Below are 22815 nucleotides of genomic sequence, written 5' to 3'. Positions count from 1 at the left end.
CCACAACCTACTCAGCAAATCACTGCCTTTTCATTTTGTTGGCTAGAGGGAGAAAGGATCAGATGAGGATGTGGAATGGGGGATGGGAAGATAATGACAGATTTGATGATAATTAATATTTTCTGTCTCTGAATAGTGAAAGTCTCATCCAGGTCCCCCAGCCAAGCTCATTTTAAACTCTTGGTGTGTGGGTTTAAGAGCTCTGCAGCCTGGCATGCTGGGGCTGGTTTAGAAGGAGTGATGCTGTATACTGTGGAATTTTGTGGTTCTCTTTTATTATTATTACTGAGTAAACCATGCATATCTAAAAAGGAAACTTTAAATCAACCCACTCTCAAGGTGAATTAATGTATTGGATCTGAGTTACCTAGACCATAATTTAAATTGCCAGAAAGTTTATGTATTAATTATTAAAAGCTTTGCAGTTTCTTGGCCACTCATTTTTATTTTTATATAAAACCTCAATTATTTGTCTTCATGTTTGTGCCAGTTTTTTTTAAAGGAATAAGAAATCTTAGAATTGATTGACTGGTAACAATTTTCAGACCCATTAAAATAGCATTCAGCATTGCCAGAATTCAGAGCTGGAAATGCCTTCCATGTGATTCTTTGGTTTTATTCACTTTTTTCATAAAAGCTAATGAACCATGTGTTTTATGTTAATAATAGAAATTAATAAACAACAAGATTTTCCTGCAATATGATTTTTTTGGCAATTTTTGGTATTATGAAATTCGAGTGCTTTCTTTTTAATGAATATATTTAAATAAAGTTCTGAAAATAGTTTATTACTATGAAATTGCTTCAACAGTTCCCTTAGAAATAATATTGAGCAGGCTCATGGAAAGGAAGAGAGAACGTTTCATGATGGGGTATGATCGGCAATGCCCAAGTCAGTAGCTCATTCCCTGAATTTATTAAATCCAAATGTGACAAGGTATCTTCACCCCATTTTTTCTTTTAATCTTCACAATCATCTTGGGAAGTAAAAGTTAATTTCTTCTTTCTAAAAACAGGAAAAGTAAAGCACAGGGAGATGAAATTACTTTTCTAGATCACACAGCTAGTGACCACCAAAGCCAAGAGTCAAACTTGAACCTTGAATTAAATCATTAAAAATCTGGATACAAAGTTTAATACTTTTAAGTCTTTACTTAGCCATTTTCATGTTATGCAACTGAGAAGATATTTAGAGACTTCTCTCCCTTTCTCCTACAATCAGGCGGTGTTAAAATCAGAGGCAGGTCAATGACATTTAGCAAAAACAGATTTACAGATACTGTAAGTTTAAGTAGCCAATGAATCTCACTCCTGTTTCCTAGGAGGGAGATTTTTCTTCATGATTTTTCTATAACATTAGTTGCCACCTTGAAGGGAGAAGGCAAGTGTGATAAACAGTTTGGGAAAGTGTTGGTGTATGCTGACTTGTGAATCTTTCTATCCAAGTCCCAGCAGGCTTGGACCTAGGGCATATGGGCCCATGCTGGATAGAGCTGCACTTTAGAGACAATAGTTAGCTTTTCTGGTGTTGTAGATGGAGGGGCCCTTCCAGACCATCTGATCAGGCTTGTTCCATGGACCTCTACATATAAAAAAAGCCTTTCAAGTAAATAAAGAAACATCAGACTGAGTAAGGTGAAACATGTTTCTTACTGATGTAAGACTGCCAGATTTCTAGACTCGTACACTGAGAATGTCTGCAGGGCTCCCTGAAGCTTTTTGACCCGAAAATTCTATCTATATGGAGCCTTTCCTACATAAACATCACAAGTATTATGCAAAAACATAATTCATTTTCTTCTCAAGACACTTCTTTAAGGTAGAAGCTAACTCCATCTTACCTGAACATCAAAGTGGACTTGCATTTCTTTCTGATGGTCCATCTAGAATTCTAACTCAGGTCTTGCTGACTGTGAAGTTCCTGATCTTCCCACTTTGTCATACTCTCTTACTAAATAAGATGTCTTTTCCTTTCTTTTATGACCTTTTCTCCTTTCAGAGTGCTATAGCCCACTTCTCTCAGTCTGCAGTAGGGAGTGTGCTGTGCTGCTGTCCATCCCATGCTAGTCTTCCCTGAGTGGGGTTACCGCCCTCACACATGAAGCCCCACTAGTTAGTGTTCTGATATTCCTCTTATCTGCTGCAATATGCCTCCTTGCTTACCCAGCTGCAGATAAGTTGATTTCCTTGGTGTTTCTTAAAACACATCAAGCAATCGCTCTGGTTTTAGGGTCTTTTCATTTGCCCTTTTCTCTACTTAGACTGCTCTTTCCCAGATACTACAAGGAATTCTTCAAGGCATTTGAATTTCTGTGCAAATGTCACCTTAGCAGAACCCAGGCCCTCCTATTAAAATAGTAGTTTCCCTTGTCACGTCTATATTTTTGCTTTAATCTATTTACTGGGCTTTGTATCACACATTTCTACCACACTTTCCGTATTTGTTCCCTTCCCTGTCCTGAGAGCCGAGACTTGATTTGGTTTGCTGCCGTACCTTCAGAGTCTACACAATGCCAGCTCACAGTAGGAGCTCAATAAATAGTTTGTTGAGGGCCGGGGATTTAGCTCAGTGGTTTCGCTGCCTGCTGCACAAGCGCAAGGACCCGAGTTCGATCCCTGGTACCAAAAAAAAAAAAATACAAAATAGTTGTTGAATGCAACTAAGTGAATACATGTTTATTCTCTGTTACTTGTCACTCCCAGGCCATGGGGATGGATATTTTTCCTAGGTGGGATTAACCAGATGCTCCTGTATAAGTATTTAGAATTGGGACTTAAAGATCCTAGCTGAATATTGTGAACTGAGGCTGTAAGTAGCCAGGGGAAAGAGGTAACCTTGGGTTTATGGCCCCCCAGCCCCCCGTGTACTTGTGGAAGAAGAGAAATGTTTCTAATTTGTTGTCAAAGAGAGAATAGCTGTACGGAGAGAAATTTAGTTATTCGGGACCATGTGGGCTAGAAGGGCTGTCTGGTTCCTGGATAGTTTTGTACTTCCTGTCCTCTATCTGTTATGATGTCTCTCTGTCAAGCATTGGGAAAGGCCTCTATTTTCTTATAAAGAATGCCTTTTCTCCACTTGGGTCAGCTGGCGGGATGTAGTTGTAAGGATTGTGTGTAATTGCTGAGACCATAGCTCAATCACTTTCACAGAAAGAAGGACAGGACTGAAGGCCTGTGATGGCTAATTCCATCTTTCCATTCTTTCTCTTTCTCCTGATGACCATGGCATCCTGGCTGGAAACCTTATATTGTACACTTGTTCTGTACCTCTTGGGGTCACTCATAACAGGATAATGTGAAAGGAGGAGGAGGCAAAGAACTTTCTTCCACTTTAACTTTGCCCTTTTCATTTTGGAGAAAAAATCTTTCTCCATCTTGTTTTCCAGACAGTGCTGCATGGTCAGCCCCAGGCAGGACAGTCAAGTATTTGGCTTTTTAAGGCGGTTGTGAGCATGATATCTGTTATTGTGGTTGAAGATACTGAGTTAATACTGCCCAGAAGAATCCAAAACTTTCCCAATGACTGCTTAAAATATCAACATTTTCAATACAGGATCAAACATAGGGCCTAACACATGGCAGCATGTGCTCTCCCACTCAGATACATACAACCTGGCCCTGAAAGGTCAACTCTTGGCACAGAACTCAGATGTGTTTCTCTTTGAATATGTTCCCCAAACTTTAAGATATGAATTTTAAAGAAAATAATTCTAGGTGGGAATATGGGCAAAACAACTAAGAGAATCAAACGTACAAGAACAAAATATAACTTTATCGCCTAACACTAGAATCATGAAAGTTAGCATTTTCATTTTAAATGGAACTCATATATATGTATAAGAACCAGTGAGAGGAGAGAGAGACAGGGAGTAAGAAAGGAAAGAATATATGTGTGGGTGTATGTATACGTGTGTACATCCAAACTTCAGCTAAATAAGAAAACTCGTTTTCACAATGTTTAGATTTGGATCAATAATGTAGTTGCTTCACTTTATTTTTGAAAAATGAGTAACATATTGCATGTAAGAGGCAGATGCTGTTTGTGATGAGCTATGATCACAAAGTCTATATATTCTGTTCAGCTATTTCTGAAATCTGTAACAAGACTGCAGGGAAAGTAAAGGTATAAATCCAAAGGTCAACACAATTTCAGAGGGAAAGAATGACTAAGACAGCCACAGGCTGACAAAGAAGAGGTATATGCTCTTCATCATATCATTTGGGGATGATTTGTATATTTTCAGAAGGAATAAACTCACGATCATTAATCCCTAGTAAGAAAAACAGATTCATAGTTGTATAGGACTCAGGAGTTTGGCATTTCATCTCTTCTCTCTTTTCTATTGTTCCTTTCTGCCTTTCTTTTCTGTTCCTACCTCAGGTGGTCCAGGGTCCTCCTTGGCCCAATCCTGGGCACATGATATCATTTTGTGCCAACTTGCAGTTTTCTGTTTCCTAATAGGCATCATTATCTTACAGGAGCAGCCTGGTGCAGGAGAAAGGAATTACTCAGCTATTTCAGCATCTATCCTCAAACCACTGATTTGTGTCCAACAATACAAGTTTTGAAAATAAGATGCTTAAGGTGTTTGGCAAAAGATTCTGCTTGCTACACCGTGGCTGAGTTTGTGGCTGCCGGTATCTGAATGTGAGGACTTATTCCCCCAACTTTTATAGACAGTCGTATGGCAGATGCATCCTGTCACTCACCAATGTGCTCAACTCTTACAGGGTCTGTCTCAAAGACTGAATACACAAAGTGCCAAAAGCCGAATGGCCCTTTAGCAAGTCTGGGGGCCCAGAAATGGGAAACTCACCACACCTGTGTTTCTTCTCTTGGCTCTCTCCACCTGTGTGCCCCACGGGCATCTCAGATCCAACGAGTCATCTCCCCCATCTCTTGCTTTGCCAAGAACCCTGCATCTCTTCTGTGGGCCTGTATTTATGGGGAAGGTCTCGCTATTTTCACAATTATCCAAGTTTGAAAAATCAGTCATCTTTGACTTCTTCTCCTTTCCCCTCATCTAACCAGGTCACCAAATTCGTCTATCTGCCACATTTCTCAAACCTAACCCTTTCCATGCCTATTGTCTCTAGCTTCAGCGATGATGACACTTTCCTGATTGTGTCTGGATGTAGCAATGAAGAGCATGGATGCTGGCGGTTTTCAGCACAGGCACAAGTTCAGGTTCAGTCACTTAGCAACTACATGGCCTTCCAAATGTTGCTTAAGTTCTTTTTTCTTTGGTCTCTTTATCTATAAAATGGAGATGATAGTTTGTAGAACTGTGAGAATTGATTGAAAGCTATCGAGACTATTGATCTGATACAGGACTAAATTAATGTTAAGGACTATGAAATTTTTATATCATTCTGCCTCTAGTCCCCACTAGTCCTCAAATCCGTCAATTTAACTCAGTCAGATTATCTTCCTAAAATACCACTCCGATCAACTCATCTCTTTACCCCACATCTCCCACGGATGTCCCATTATCTACTTAGGGTTTCACAAACTGGATTGTGGAAAATCTTAAGTAACAGTGTTGCGTAGAGGCTGAGAAACTGTAGGACACACATGCCACATCTACCTGAAACCTACATTTTGATCAGTGCTAAGTGCCTTATGCATTAGAATATTATCTTTATATAAGATCGTCTAATGTAAATGGAGCCCAATAGAAAACATGCCTTTAGTTAAATTTTGTGATCATGGCAAGTGGCCCCTGTCCTTGGGCAATGAGAATATTCTGTTGGTAAAGTGTGAAGAGCAGTGATGACTTGATAGTGTGAAGTGCACCATGTTTGCTATACAATCCCAACTTGCATTTCCAGTTTATCCATTCCAACACTCCATAAGCCCATCCAATCGTACATGTTGATATTTCCTATGTGTGTCTCATCCTTCTGCCGGTAAGTGGACTCACATGATTCCTTCCTTGAACCTGTCCTAAACCACTAATCTACCTCCACCTCCTCTTACCACAGCTCATGTCTCCATCATCCAGCTCTGGAAGCCCAAGTCTTGGTAATAAATGTATAGAGTATGATGAAGTGAAGAGATCTAGGTACAGAAGAAACTTGAAGATTTCTTTCATTGAACATCTTAATCTAGAAATTTCCTAAGCCTTGTTGGGGTAAATAGAACAAGTAGGTATGCTTGCTCTTAATGAAACCAGCAACCAAGTGGAGGCATTTATTAAGGGTATTGGTGTTCTTCAGAAGGAATAACATTGTGAAGGAAAAAATCTGTTTCCAGGGCAGAAAAGCATGGCCATGTTTGATTGTGGACTACTATGGAGGAAATTTGGGATGAAGCCATTTTACAGAACCTTCCAAATGTCTTGGGATTAATAGGTTAGGACTAAGTCAGAAAAATCCACATTAAAATAGTTCAGATGCTGATACTGGGGTATGTAAGGAGTTAAATAGAGGGGGAAGTTTTCTAAGATTATGTAACTTGGGCCGGGGGTTTAGCTCAGTGGTTCTGCCGCCTACCTTGCAAAGTACAAAGTCCCGAGTTCAATCCCCAGTACAAAAAAAACACAAAAGATTATGTAACTTAATACTAAGAGAGTTGTAGTATAGTCATAAAAACACTAGGTAGACCAGACCTATTGCTAAAAATCCAGATCAAACTCTAACAAATTGTGCGAGCAAAAAGATATTGTCTTCCTCATTCATATACTTTCATCATCCAACAAAATAGAAATAATAATGGGAATATGAAAATCAAATAAGGTGATCTAATTATTTGTATGTATACCTTGTAAATTTTAATGGTGTATTCTTATCTGCAAGATGGAAATAATAACATATGTCATAGAGTTATTCTGAGAATTAAATAAGAAATTTATACAAAGCATTAACAAGGTGTTTGGAAATAGGATGCCCAAGAGAATAAGTATTAGCGATCATTATTATCACCACTACTGTCACTATTCATGCTTTACATGAATGAGAGGACGTGAAATTATTATGGGAGCATTTTGATTATTTTTTACCACTGATTTTAATTCAATTCTGTAAAGGTATTGCATCAGAACTCTTGTACTCCTTGGCAAATTCTGCATCTCAGAAACTGAGGCTTTCGTTATTAGCGATTTGTAACAATTATCTTTTGTTTGTGGAGTGCTTTTTTTTTTTAATTTCAAAGGGCTTTGGCAAATATTTATCTCATCAGCTTCTGAAAACAGCCCGATCATTAAGCAGGCAAGGGGAGTAGACAGATCTTCAACCAGGCAAAAGACAGATGGAAGCTAGGGCTACTGTGTTTTGGCCATGGTCACATGGAGTTTATGGTCTTCTTTGACTCCTCCTGTGGAGACCTCTTGGAGCCAAGACTTGGCTGCTGGGTCTTTATGGCTGCCATTTCCAGCAAGCTCCTAGGAGATGGTTACCAAGGGAACATAAATGCCTTCTGATGCCCCAGAGGCCGGGCAGCATTATAACGTGTAGCAGGGCTTAAGGAGTTCTTCTTGAATTTGTTAAAATGATTTCACATATGAAAAGAAGATGTCATCTGTTGAAAAACTTTTTGCAGCCTCAGTGTTGGAACTTGAAAATGTCAGTTAAAATGTTTGCAATTGCAGGATTTATACAGAATAGTAAAGTGATTATCTCTGGGTGGCGGGATTAGATGTAATTTTCTGTAGTTTTTGCTTATCTGTACTTTTTACCTCTGTTTTCCGCCTACTAAATTTTGTGCAGACAGTAATTATATTAGGTTAGCAACAATGCCGTGATTTGGAGTTAGTGTATGATTTCCACTTTGTACTGTAGCCACCTTGAAGAACTTCTTTTGCCTTTCTGATTCTCAAATTCCTAATCTGTGAAATGGAAGTAATCATAAGCATAATCATAATCATCATAATACAGCTCCTAGGGTCATGGGAAAATGAAGTGATAACACAACAAAATTTATCTTGGCCTATGATAGTGCTCAATTAAAATGTCAACCAATAACCTTAAAATGGTTGAGGCTTAAAAACATCACAGAAGTGGCTATACATTCTGTATGGAATAAATCATGCACATCTCCCAAAAACCAAACAACACTTTTAAGGTGGCGCATTTTCCCAAATCTCAGTTCTGTCCCACATGTCCCTTGGTGATTGGCTCTTATCAATTCGATTGATTATTGGGTTGATTTTTAAATGCTACAAGACAAAGAACAGAATCCTGTCCAGGTTGTCCCTGAAGGAGGGTTGGGAAGCACTGTTCTGAAGAGATGTCCTTGGAGGTGACGTGGAAATGAGCAGCCTCCTCAGTGTATGCTGCTGGGCTCCCTGGCAGGACAGGTGTGGATTCGGGTACCTCATTGTCCTGTGCTGCTTGTCTTGGTTTTTCCTCAGATCACTCTGCTTAGTAGGAACCTGTGGCCTCTTTTGCAGAGCTTGGGCTCTGTTTAGGCAGCTCTTTAATTGGCTGAGGTCATTCACTAGGAATTTCTTTTCTTTAAAGTCGGGGACTCTTCAATGCCAGATTACGGAGAGCAATTCTGTACCACCCATGCCTGTTTTGTTGTTCCCTGGATCCTGAAGGAGGTGATGTGGGGGCCCCGCTGGCAGTGTCCTCAGCTTGGCTCCCTATTTCAGCAGAGTTGGAGGCCTGGTGTGTTTGGCTGGGAAGCCTTCACCTCCCACCTCCACCTCTACCTCCATGAACTGCAAACAGACTGGTGGCAACATGCCTGGAGGGGCCAGCAATGTTTTTCTCTGCTGAACTTCAAATTGAGGGCTTTCTGACATGGGTCTTATATTCATCCCTGGAGCGGGTTTGGCAGAAGGAACATGAAAAAACAGTGGCAAAATGGGGAGCAAAACATATTGAATAGATTTGATTCCCCGTTCATTTTTCAAATTCAGCAGGCCCAGGAATTAACCCCCATCCTCCCAAATCTGCACTGACTGCTCTGGTTAAGAATCTACTGTCTTTTTGCTCATTAGGATGAACATCTTAGCATGGCAAAATAGAAGCTCATGTGACACGGCCTTTCAAAGACATTTACACCTAATGAATAAGATCATGTGATCTTTGACTCTGAAGTTTATCTCCACTTTTTATTCTCCTTGTCACTGCCTCAATTCAGTTCTTCACAGTCTCTCCAAATGGAGGCTCCTAACTTCTCTCCCTTATTTTACATTCTTCAACATCTATCCTGCCTACCAAGCTCTGGCCATTTAGGGCTTGTATATCAAAACTGTGGCCGAGTTCATATCTGTTACCTTATTAACCCTCTTCAGCCCCCCATTGTTTATAGGACAATGCATTACAGAATAATGACAAATTCCTTGGACTGGCTTGCAGTACCTTCTAGTTCTTCATGTCACCCTATTTGCCCAACGTTTTGGTTGACTTTCCTGATAGACACTAAGTTTGTACCATACTGGAACATTCAACAGTCCACATACAATGTTTTATAGTTTCTTCTAAATTATACTGTATCAAGTGCTAAGAAAAATGGGTAGTTGGATATATGAAATGTGAATGTCTCATCAGTTTACTTTTCTCACTAGGAGATTATGTCCATGGGGGACTGACTGGTGATTTTTAAATTACCAGATAATGGGCCGGGGATTTAGCTCAGTGGTTTCACCGCCTGCTGCACGAGCGCAAGGACCTGAGTTCGATCCCCGTACCAAAAAAAAAAAAAAAAAAATTACCAGATAATGTTAATAGAAAAGAAGATTGGAATAATGTATTCAGACACTATTTTACTTCTGCAGTGATGTGTAAGGTCCTATGGAGGAAGGGAGAAAAATCAAGGTCTAAATTACAGAGTGACAAGATTTAGATTACTATAGATTACTGTAGATTACCACTATATAAAACATATAAAAAAGTAAAATTAGTGGTCGGGGCTCAAATTGCTCTTTGGGTGGAAAAGAATAAGCAAAAGTTGAAATGGAATGATGAAGTAACATTACTGAAATCTTTTCCACCCTACCAGAAAAATAGGGTGTTTTCCTGGGAAAAAAATACTATCAGAAATCCACTGCCTGTCCCTGCAGAAATACACCCAGGGAGCCGTGTTTCACTGAAGGAACTACATAAACTGTGAAATCAAATAGACCAAAGACAATATTTTAGTCATTTTAAGTAAGCTCTTTGAATGTCAACTTCCTCATAAGTATAGAAAACAATATCTGATTCATAAATTCTTATGAGATATGTAGATGATGAATGTAAAGCACATGGCTAGTATATAATAACTATGTGTCTTATTCCAAACCATTAATTAGCATAGTTTGCTGTATGTAAACAATGTGCTTCCATGCAGAGCATGAGTGCTTCCTTTATCTTACCACGTAATTGTGTACACACGCACACACACACACAAGCGCGCGCACACACACGAGGGGGGGGGTTGAATGAACTTGTTATTAAAGACTTTATGCTTAAGGATAAAATTCATTGTTCACTCCACCTAGGTAGAAAAACTCCAGCATTATCCCATATCTATGACTTTATATTATGTCTTTCTACTTGTAATACCCTATCTCCCTCTAATCTTTATTTTTCACATTTTAGTTAAATTGCAACTCCTTTAGGATTAACAGATTCTCAAGTCTGATATGGACTCTCCCCATCTGTAATGTTAGTTTCTCTTTGTGTATAGTTCCTTTTAGCACACATTTGCTGAATGAATAATCTGGCTGGTAAGCAGAGTTCAACACTGTAAATGTTTTAAGCTGAATTATCTCTATCTTTGAATAAGATTTCATTTGTATTTAGCATTTAGTACTTAGTTGAGATAAACACTTTTGAGTTGTACTCAGATTGCAAAAAGGACCTTGGTCTCTTTGACCTCTAAATTATTACAAATAGGCTGCTTTGATATTCTTAAAATCATGCCCTCTCTGCTCTCTGTCGAAATATGTGGGGAGATGGTAGAAGCAGCATCCATTTGTACCCGAAATACCTTTAGGGGATTATGTGTATGTGCAAATTTTAATTTAGATGATGTTCCTAAGGGCAAACCCTGATGTACTAGGCATGGTGCAGGATTAAAGACCACGCTCAAACTTTGTCTTCTTGGCTCTTACAATCTTTTAGATAATGCAGGCAATCCAAATAGGATTAATTTGTCAGACACCAAATTGTTATGCCTCTTAAAGATATTGTGGAAAGATGATTTATTTGGTTTCATTTTAAAATTATATCTATGTATATGTATATGTAAGCTATTCCTTAAGCTTTGAGCATGACAGGTTGTTTTTTCCCTCTTTGAGATTGTACCTCTTTTAATTCAGAAACTATGTCTAAAATGGTGACACGCCTTATGAGGAGTTGGTAACTCAATGCTTCTTACCAAGCTCTCACACATTTGATTCTTTTGTTTTTGCCTTGAGCATTTCACCTACAGAAGTCAGCAGAAGGATTTGTTTGTTCTCCCTTATAGTTTCTGATCAAAAGCTTCTTTACGAAAGATCAGGTGCCAAAGGTGGAATTTAACTGTGAGCCATATTTTCCATACCTAATTTCTCCTAAAGTCAGTTTGAGAAATCAACCCTTCACAGTGTTGTTCAGTGGTAGCAGGTGTGACAAAGACTTTTATTTTTTTCCTGCTTTCCCTACATTGTATCTTTCACTGTCATAAATCCTATTTGTGATCTTCAAAAAAACTGAAATTAGAAACTGTACTTGACGGGGCTGTGGGGAAGTTGTCGGCAGAATGGTTAAGTCAGTGACCCAGCTAGTGCTGCTGGCTATATTAGCAGATACGTAGCCTTCAGAAGGAAGAGGGAGGTTTTCATGGCATAGTCCAATGAGGTGATTGCTACTGGGGTATTGTTTCCTTCTTGGCCTCCCTCCTATCTTAATAAGGACATAGAAAAGCTAGAACAAGTTCAAAGGGGGGAACCGTGCTGGAGAATGAATTTTGTCAGATGAGAAAATTAGGTCAAAATTTGTCAGTTGAAGAAATTAGGTGTTTGCTGTAGTTGTTGCTTTAAAATAGATCATATATATGTATATACAATAAATATGTAATATAGATAATAAATATATATAAAGAGAAGTTCTAGTATTGAATATTGTATTGATATTCTCCAACAACATAATATTAGTCTGTTCTTTAATGAAAAATACACTTTGTAAGGACTTATGCTTGATAATTTCACTGTATTCTAAGAAAATTATGATCTGAATCAGAACTTATAGATTTTACTTTTATTTACTATTCACTGCTAGAGCCTTTTTCTCCTTTGATTTCTGTTTTGCTGTCAGGTAAAAAACACAGTGCACTCCAGTGCTGAACTAAGACTTGCACACCCTGGATGCACATGCTAGACAGCTCTTCTTTGATCTTTATCTAGCTGCTCCTGTCCTCAGAACATGAAGAGGTCTCAGGACCATGAGAATTTGCTGACCCAGAACTCCTGGTGCTTCCTCCAGCTATGTGTTCTTAGGTCCAGGGCCGTCAGGATCACCTGGCAACTCAGGGTCCAGAATCTCACATCCCACTTCAAATGAACTAAAGCTGAATCTGTGTTTCAACAAGGTCCAGTCACTTCACTGAACATTAAAATGTATCAAGCATTGTTCTGAATCATGCTTTGGCTGCCTAAGACCCTACAAAGCTGTGCTCAAGTGATCTTGCATCTGCTTTTAGGGCTGTGGGAACTTGGTAATGGTCCTTTCCTTCTAAGAGAATGTCATACTGCCCATGCACATATACGTAGGGCTGAGGTGTGACCAAGAGGTGATCATTTGAGGAATGGACCTGTAAATGGAACACAGAAACACGAGCTGATTGTTTTTGTACATGTATGCAAAGACAGGCACTAGGATTGGACAGGAGAAGAGAGGATCCCAGTGCCTCACTTGTACTGTTGCTCTAAGCTTGGATAGAAATGCAAAGCTCCAGGGGAAATCTTAAAAGCAAAGTCATAGCATCTCAGCATCATCCATACACAAAACAACACCATTGCAGCATTTAAATCAAAAGCCTGAAGCAAACTTTAGCTCATTTACTCCAAAGCAAATATAGACTGTGGAAGGAGGGGAGTAATTTCTATTTCGGGAAGTGCCTGGCGTTTCTTGATTCTGTACATAGCTTACTTAGTATTTCACTACATTTCATGCTTATTTGCCTCTACCTCACAATTTTCTGGGGTTTTGGAGCAAATTAAGTTTCCAGAGCAAATGGAAGTTCAGAAATGCCTTTTCTCTCATTTCTTCTCAGAGTTCTGCTAACAGAGTCCTTTAAAGCCATTAGAAGTCTCAAGCATGCTGCATAGAGTCCTATAGTAGTTCTCCTAAAAGCTCTCCTGAGGAAACAGATGAATCGGGGCAAAACAGCTTCTCCCAGGGTTATGTTCTAATGCATGCATTGAGATCAGAACCAGAGTTTCTATCCTCTGAACTTTATAATTTAGATTATTATATGAAGATACCCCCTAAGTGCCATAGAATTTTTATTGTCCAAATTTCACCTGTAGTAGGTAGAATATAATCATTTTGGACAAGGAGAGGGGACCACCAAACACCCATTTCCTGCTGAGCAATTTGAGTGGCTTTGGTTGAGGGTAACAAAGAGGGAAAATATTAATTATAAATTATATCTGTGGATGGAAGTTACACATATGTACTTTTGCCTGTCCATCAGTCTTGTTTTATGACATACCTGAAACAAACTTGAAGGGGAAAATAAGGAAGGGTATCACATATAGTCTTGTTCCTTTTCAAGTTCCTCCAAAGAAAAAATAGCAAAAATGCTTTCAGCATTAGGAGAAGGAGGCACCTGGTTGTGTGTGTGAGGAGAGACCTGGTTGTGTAGTCAGAGCCTTTGCACCTGCCCACTGCCCTCCTGAGCCTCCCAGCTGTCTCTGGGGCTTCACAGATTTAGGCCAAAAGTCTGTGCCCCTGAACGTACTACAGATTTTCTATGCGCACCTTCTCTGGAGAGGAAATGAAAACAGATGAGACTCAGAAAAATGCTCTTTGTCAGAACGGGCTTTTTAAAAAAAACTTAGCAACTCTGTACATGTTGAAGCTTGTATATTTGGCATGTTCAAAAGTAACTTCCTTTTAAGAGGGGAGATGAAAAGTTATGCATACCTGAGGCCCATGTGATTCATCAAATGTCCCAATTTATAATGAGTTGCTTCACAATATTTCTTTTATTGTGCGGCATTTTTTTCTACGTAGCTGTGCATGAGTTGTCCTTTCCTCTCTCCACCTAGCACCTCTGGGCACAGAAAGGCCCAGGTACGGGCATGGCAGGCTAGCAACTGTGGCAAAGTGCATTGGAAGCAGACTCTCTACATGGCAGTTACAGCCCTGCCTATCCTTGGTGTTGCTCTAAAAATCTTCCTTTATGTGTATCCCAAAATTGATGAAGAATTTCTCCTGTCTCCCTTAAACAAACAGAAAACATCTTAGATGTTTTGCTAAACATTGCACTTCAGAAGTACAGAGTAAAGTAAGAGAAAAGCGGCAGTTCCCAGGTCACTCTGGTCTGAGAAATAGCAGTTATTTATCTTTTTTGAATTGTAATTTTTAATAAAAAGAAACCATGGGTCGACTTCCTTCAAAGTGAGCAGGTATCACTAATTGGATATTTTGGGGCAATGGACATGATTTAGACACAGACATTTGATGCTATAAGAGAAGTGTATAAAATAGTTTCACATTACTGAAATGATCACACGTGTTGTAAGACAGGCTCAGCAAGTTGAATTGACTGGTTGGAGTGATGAGGGGTTGTGGTTTTGAAAATTAGGAATACAGGGTTGAATTATACTGAAGAGGTCTTGGATATTGGGTTCAGAAAGTGTCTCTGAATTTCATGGGCAGCTGAAGGCCCCTGAGCTGTTTTCTGAGCTGATGGGATTGTCCTGAAAGAAAAGGGCAGAGGGTCGATTGGTTTAGGTAGAGAGACTGCACATATAGATGTGAGCTCTAAGCTGACTGACTTTACTGCTCATAGGGAAATAGATCATCAGTTGGTATAAATGCTGCTTTTCTTCAGCATTTTTCTTTTTTCTACAGCCAGAGAATACCATGGAATTATTAGGACACATAAAATTAAGCAGCCTAAATTCAAATGAGCTCTACCACTTACTACTTAAAGGCTTTAGAACTCAGTTTCCTCATCTGTAAAATAGATATAAACCCACGCTGTGATTTTATAGTAAGAACTACACATGATGAATGCAGATGTCTTCTCATATTGCCCGTGACTTACTTATCTTTGCTCTTTTGGGTTTTTTGTGTTTTTTTTTTTTGTACTGGGGATCGAACTCCAGACCTTGGGCTTGTGAGGCAGCTAACGGAAGCACTGAGCTAAATCCTCAACCAAAAACAGAATTTTTAAAAGAAGAAAAATAATCTCATACTTGTATCAATGGAGCTAGTATGCTAGTATGTTTCTTTCGATCCTTTTTTATGACTCCTGCTCAGGTTTGATCCTGGGGTGATGGACTGGAAGGGAGGAGAGATGCTGTGCTGCTTAAGATTTGCTCTTCCTGTTATCAGGTGTACTCATTTTTTGGAAGAACTGGAACCACACCACTGCATCTGCCAGCCTATGACTGGAAGAATGACAAGACAAACTCTGCACCTCAGCATCTGGCCTTTCCCTTCTATCATTGCATGGTCTTGATCTAGACTTAGGTCTGAGTGTTGCTAGGAATGGGTAACTTCTGCCAACCGTGCCACTAAATGTCATGTGTTGTAAGCTAACCCTCCAGCTCCTGAACATTCACACCTTGCAAATCAAGCTCAGGGATGTGGACTAGATTAGGTTGGTCTTACAGCTGGGTAAGAACTATCTAGGTTTAAATCCCAATGGTCACTAGCTCTGTGTCTTTAGACATTTCAGACATCCCTTCCTGTTTTCAGGTCACAACAGCTGCTTTTTTGAGTCTGATGATCAGAGACAAATTTTCTCACTTACATAGACCATGCGCCACCAATTCCCCATAGTTTTCACCAGTTTCGGTGTTCAGATGAGGCTGCTGTAGGCCATTCACTGTCCTGCTCCAACAGTCTCTACCTTCACCAATTTCTACAGCCTTCTGCCCTAGCTCTGTCCATCTTGCCTGTTCAAAAGTAGCTCAGCTAGACATTTAAATGTTCACCGTAAAGATGGAAGTGATAGTACGTGGCATTTGAAACTTTTCTTACAATGAGTTTTTCTGCCATCTTATTTATCTTCAGTGCACCTCATACTATTCTTTTTTAATCAGCTTCTTGGCTTATCAGTGGCCTCCTATCTGTCAACCTCCAGACAAGAGGAGAATTATTTTATAAGGCCTGCTCTGAGTTTCTTAGAGGCTTGCTATGTCTCTTTTAGGATCTTTGCATGGTACCTGGTACAAAGTGGATGAATAAAAGCATGTCGAATGAATAAAGTCGTTCATACTTTCAATTATTAGAAATTGTTCCTTTCTCTGAGTCCTCATTACAATATTATCAAGAGCATTCTTTGCTAGATTTTATGGAGAAATGTCAGAGAATTACTTAAAATATTGCCAGTTGGAGTAACTGTTAAATACTGTGGGAGCTATACCCTAAAAAGTTTGAATAGGGGATCAGAATATGAGGCACCTCATATAGAAATATAATGATGTCAGTATTTACTGGAGTATGACTCCAACAATTACAAAATTTCCTATCATCCCCATCATTTGTTTTATTTTGAGGACTGTGGACTCTGAATGATCCATTTAGATCCTCATGACTGAAAGAACCACAGACTTTTTCTCTATTCGAAACCATTTATCATCAACTTCATTGAATTATTTCTCTATTTAGAGAAACCAAAGCTTTTCCATAAAAAGGATGCATTTCCTTTACAGAAAATGGGATATTTTTATTTATGTTCCTATAACCCAAATAGGTAATGCATTTCCAGCTTCCCTGTCAGTTGAACAGCAAAAGCAAAATAGAAGGAGAGCAGCCTGAGTCAGGAATGCTGAGACCAGGAAGAAATGCCAGTCAGATGGTGATGGGAGAGAGAGCTGACATACAAGGTAATAAACTCAGCAGTCAAGGGTCTTTTAGAGCTCTGGGCAAATTGCCTTACTTTTCATATTCAACAGCTGGCTTCCAAAGAGGAACTGGAGAATAGGAAGACATTATAGAGTATTAATTGGGATACCATTCTAGATTTCAGTATCTGTTTTGTTAAAATTAAGGGGTCAAGGACATGAGATATAAATGATGACTGATAAATTCCTACTAGGTCTTAATATTGAGAGTTTGGGATAAATTTTATTAAGTAATAAAATAATTAGTTATTTTTAATATATTGTGTTTAAGAAAATAAGCATATCAATTTTAGAATACTTTGCAAATTATCAACTTTTATTAGTTCTGGAAACAAAACAAAGCAAAATGAAACGAAAGAACTTCTGAGTATTACTTAAGTAAAAGCTAAAGATAAGTAATCTTCAGCACTCATGGGTAGAAGGGGTCTATTTGTATTGAGTAGTGACTTTTAGAGACTATGTAATCCAGTGTTCCCACTATGTTTTAAGAAGGAATACAGGGCCACAGAAATGTTGGACCTATGTCTAAGCCACAAAGAAAGTTACAAAAATTAATATAAGTGCTAGGATTAGACCCAGATTTTATTGATTGCAGGTCTAGAAATCTTACTATCACAGCATGTAACATTTCAAAAATGGAATAATACGGTGATCAAATTCATATTCACATCCCAACCATGTGAGCTATGAAATCTTGCTTTAAACTTTGGTGTGGGCTTTGGTCTTTCACCCCCTCAGCCATGAACAGAACCATGTCCAGGATAAACACATTTAAAGATTCCCAAGGAAATAAACACCTAAAAAAAAAAAAAAAAAAGACTTTCAACCTGGAAAAGTCCAGATCCTTTTTTAGTCCTCTTTTTTGTAACTATCCATCCTCATTTTCTCTAGGGTTTTGCTTTTGAATTAACCTTTTTAGGTCTTTTATTTTTCCTGTTGTTAAGATCATTTCTTCTTCTAGGAGAAGAAAGACGGGAACTCAGCAGCCCTCTGAGGATTCCTCATACTCACTAAGTTATCCTTGGCTTTTATCTTAACTAGTCTGATGGAGATTATTCTGGTCTTTTGGCATGGATCCCAATGTACTGTGAGGACAGAAATGGACTTTAGGGATCATCTGGTTCCACACACCTGGCTGTACAGAGGGACTCATGGGGAGAAGCAAAGGGTTCAAGTCACCCAGCAAGTTAGTGACAGAGCCAGACTTTGAACCCAGACCTTCCAACTCTCACCGAAGCTTCTGACCATGGCACCACAAGGTGTCTGAGTCCTCTCCTTATGGACGTAAGGCCATCCTTTTTACCTTTTCACTTACTTCCCCCTGAATTAATATAACCCGTGGGATATATTGGCTCCCCTTGCCAGTAAATAGTTAATCTCACTGAGCTCAAGGCCCTGGAAGCTTCTGGGAGGGAGCCAGGTGAGCAAAGAGAGCAGATAAAGGCAGCACCTGCCCATGGGTTTGGAACAGCCTGGGGACACTGAGAGAATGTAAACACATTCGGCAAATCTTATTGTCTGACTCCGTGCCAGCGTCTTTTGGGTTCTTGTCATGGAAAATATTTCCTCTGAGGTCATTCAATGAGCAAAGGAGCATTGAATACCCTCTGGGGTGCCAACTCTGTCCCTGCTTTTATCCAGATTAAATAAGCAAAGGACTAACATTTCATGGGCCTCGAAGTCCTACCTGTCAACAATACAGCCGGTAAAGTAGGGAAAAAGGAGACATGAAGAAAAGACATTGTGCTGTTCCCAACCCCACCCTCCTCCCCACTGTGCGCACAGCCTCCCTCTGTTTGCTCACCCAGACTTACAAGCACACACCCTGCGTTTAGAGCAAGAGTTAACGTCTGTGCTTCCTCATAAATCTCAGTGGTGCCTGGAGCTATGTTTTTAATTCTGTGGCGGAGCTTTGAGATTTGAGGAGAGTAGAAAGGAGGGGCTGCTGACTGAGAGAATAATGGCCACCACCATTTCTCCTTCTGAGGAGCAACACATTCTCCCTCAATTCTGCTCACAGGTTGTTCAGGGCTTAGCAGAGAATCTAGGAAGGCCAGGATAGAAGACAAGCAGGGAGTCAAGGACAAGGAAGCTGGCTATGTGGCCCCACACAGAGAGATGCATGGCTTCTCTCTCAAAAAGGAAGAATGTGTGGAATGAGCAAATTGACCCAGACTCATAACCGGCTGGCGCATTTTCTAGTTCAACTAAAAATGGCTTCAAGGAGAAGTGTCCTTCCTGACAGAAATAATTTCTTGCCTCACAAAGCTTGTTATTGAAGAAAGTTTTCCATCTATTCAACTTGTAGCTGTTTTTTCTGGTGTTGAACCATGCTTGGGTCCTTTGCCACTTGTTCAAGTAGTTCCTTCTGGGTCAACCTTACCTCCACAGTGTGCCTTCACTTCTTAGGTGCACAAGGCAAACCTTCCACTGGTTTCTTACAGGGGTTAATAAAGTGTAATTGCTTAGTCCTCTATACTGCCAACAACTGTGCTTTAGAATTCTATGTCTGAGTCATTGAGTAGAACGTGTAATTAACATAACTCAAAGCAGTACTGTGTATATGTGTGTGTGTGTGTAAAAGAATTAACATCTGGCTCCCAAGAGGCCTTCCAAGTCAGACAGACAATCTAGGACCCTAAAAATTTCTATTATAAGCCTTTTTATTCTTCTAAGGTCTTAAGGAACCCTTCCTCTACTATTACTTCTTTCTGGGAGGTTTGGAAATTTACCGGAAGTGAAGAATGTATCCCTCTTCCTACTTCCACCACTGTGAAAATTAAAGCCAGGTACAGCTGATTTCCTTGAAGACAGAAAATGGGAATAAAATAATTTGTAACTTGATCTTTTACCTCTTCGATGAGACTGGAAGCTTTCTACCTGTACCCATTTGCAGTCTGAGAAGGAGATGATAGGGTGGCAGAAACCTTCTGATTATGGATGTCTGCAGTACTGACTGCAGGGCTGAGTCTCCTCATTTCCCTACCACAACAATACAATGAACTGAGAATCTTCTAAGTAAATGGTGGCACTAAAAACAAAGGATTTAGGGGTATTTTAGGGAGCCACGTCTCAGGTGACTTAGATTATTTTTGTCCTTTTACAAAAGCTAATAAAGGAACTATGCTTATTGAGTCTGATGAAAAGAGAATTGACAGGCTGGGTTAAGTTTTCCAAATTGAAGTCCTGTGTGAAGGATTTAAGTTTAGGAAATCATATACACCAGGATGTTAGTGGAAAGTAGAGGCTGAAAACGTAAGAAGTTTCTCAGCACTCAGAATTAGGTGGAAGAAGTGGGGTCAATAGCTGTGGATATGCAAAGCATAGCCCGATACCTACCCTGTGCTAGAGATTTGCTCCTCTGGTTTTATTTGGGTCCAGCAGTCCTGTGCTTCTCCTCTTCCCTGGCTTCCATTTTGCTAGCAGTTCTGGATTTGGTAATCTATTTAAGTGTGGTCATGTTCTTTATTTCTTCTAACTACAATTGTGTCTGCTAACTTAGCACAAAAAGTTACTTTCTATGTTAAATAAAATATAAAGTCTTTAAAAGTACGTAGTAGGAATTAAGTTTCATACTCCACACTCAATATTAGCTAGCCAGGCAGGGTCTTACAGCATGCAGTACATTTTGCCATGCATTTTGTTGTTGTTGTTGTTCCTTAAAAAAAATTTGTTACCTAAAGATTAGAAAGGTGGTATGAAATGCCCTAGGATATGGAGCTAATGAATGTAGTGGTTTACTCCCAAAGTAAAATTTCACAAAGAAAGCTACCAGTTCTTTCACTGCTTAATAATTTGGTGTGAGACTATATCCCAACTTTAATTAACCCTACTCCAGCAACTCAGTGAGAAGGACCCAGAATTCTTTCCTTGGTAACATGACTTGTTTTGTAATTCTTCCTTTCACTTCCAGTGCTGCCTTATTTTCCTATAATCTCACATTGCTAATATTGATATATAAAAATCTGCAGTTTCTGTTGAGACAGTGCCTTTGTGATGTTTAGCTAGGATCCCTGAGCAAAGGTTTTGCCAATAATTTATTGCAAGCTTCTCAGGACAATTTAGCAGTTTGTCTTTTGGAAATAAGGTGGTGTTGTGTAAGAATAGGACCTTAATTTTTAACCTCTTTGGTGGGTCAAGCCCAGAATAGTGAAATGAGCCCTGAGGGCGGTCTCAGGAGATCAGAGCTCTCTCCTGCTTATCCTTGTCCTGCATTGATGCTTTGGGAAAGTCCTGGTACTTTCTGAGTCTCGGGTTTCCTGCGGACCGAAAGAAGGCACTGAGCTGATTCTAAGAACCCTTCTATCTCTGACTTTCTTCAGTTTATAAAATTTAAGCTATTCTGCCACTTCTATTCATTGCTGATTTGTACCATTACAAGCTTCTAAGATATTGTGACAAGTCCTAAAATTCCCTGGAAATGAAAGGGACAATACTTGCGACCTTAGCAGCAGAGGTATGTTCTGCTCAGGAGGGCTAATTCCATTCTGCTAAGCCAAAGAAACCATAACCCAGAGGTTTCTGGGTTATGTCCCTGAGTAGGTGACACTTTGGTCCTGGCTATCTATACCACGCACACAGAGTTACTGAGGACATGGAATGTCACGACACTCTGGCGACTCTCTATACCACAGATGTGGGAGTCACATTATTTTTCAGTATGAGAAAGCATTCAGAAGATTCAGAAAGAGGAATGATCCAGATTCAAATTCAGAATGGGATTCAGAAAGGGAAAGGTTACTGGCCCATGATCACATAATATTAAGCGTCCAAAACTAAGACTTGAGTGCAAGACTTGTCAGATATTGTATTCATTGCATTTTTACTCCATTCTATTAGCTTCTCATGGAAACACAAGATAGTAGTATGAAGCAATTCTGGTCTTATAGGCAGCTACAGCCTCCATAAATGCCTTGAGGACATTTGAGAGAAGAGAAGGTGATAATGGACATCAATATGATAAGGCCCAATAAGTTGCACTTTAAGCTTTACCTTTGGAAAGATTACTTAGTTTTAGATTTATCTTTCCAGTTTTTATCTCTGGAGTTCAGAGAAGAATGTCAACTGAGCACGTATATTTGGGAGTATAGAACATCTCTGAGAAAGCTCACTACCATGGTCAAATTGATTGGTTACTTAGAAACAGGGTCCTTCTCGAATATCATGTGTGAACTTCATTTGAGGTTTTCCTAAGGTAAAATAATATAATGTGCACTTATTAGAGAAGCTCTCTTGGCAGATTTTCATCCCCTTGGGATAAAAGCAAACTTGAATCCAGTACATAAGTTGACAAATGGAGCAGTAAATAATTCCATTGTGCAAGTTGTTTTAATGGCCTCAAGCCAAAATGCTCCATTAGCCAACATGCATAGAATATTCATGAAGCTTAGCTTTATAGCCAAAAAAGAGCAAAGGAGAGTACAGGAAGATGATGAATATCAGTCTCCCAGCTGAGAAGATGAAGCCTTCCTAGGGAACTTTAGAGGCATGTACAATACTTTTCTTTTCCTCTGTCTTTTTCTTCCTTTTTTGTGAGGAGCAACAGATTAAGTACAAAAATGTTGAGTGTCTGCTTTGAAATACAATCATCAAAAATCTGCGAACTGGGCAGCAGATTGTGCCAGACTCTTTTCTTTCCTTGCCTTTGTAAGAACCAGCTCAGGGATCAGCCAGTTACGGAATAAGCTGCTCTATGTGTATAGATGAGACTGTGTCTATACACTTCTCTACATGGATAAACAATCAGGAACTACAATAGCATTCCCAAAGGAATCCTTCCTTAATACAGGAAGTGACAGCTTTGTGAAGCCACCACAAT

General features: G+C 39.5%; 1 protein-coding gene and 1 long non-coding RNA gene across 5 annotated transcripts in view; one reads left to right on the top strand and one right to left on the bottom strand.

Moving 5' to 3' along the window:
- The window catches only part of Tprg1 (tumor protein p63 regulated 1), a 146745-nt gene that overhangs the window by 106427 nt on the left and 17503 nt on the right, over window positions 1-22815 (top strand). The gene's annotated exons all lie outside the window — the stretch shown is intronic.
- The window catches only part of LOC147825396 (uncharacterized), a 36243-nt gene continuing 14207 nt past the window's right edge, over window positions 780-22815 (bottom strand). The window contains exon 3 of the long non-coding RNA XR_015441157.1: window positions 780-1006. This is a non-coding gene — a long non-coding RNA (uncharacterized LOC147825396). The remainder of the gene's footprint in view (window positions 1007-22815) is intronic.

This window comes from Heterocephalus glaber, unplaced genomic scaffold, assembly GCF_053883595.1.
Source record: "Heterocephalus glaber isolate CG9 unplaced genomic scaffold, H.glaber_assembly_v1.0 deba00001504, whole genome shotgun sequence".
Classification (NCBI taxonomy): Eukaryota; Metazoa; Chordata; class Mammalia; order Rodentia; family Bathyergidae; genus Heterocephalus; species Heterocephalus glaber.
This window is presented reverse-complemented; position numbering and strand designations above follow the sequence as displayed.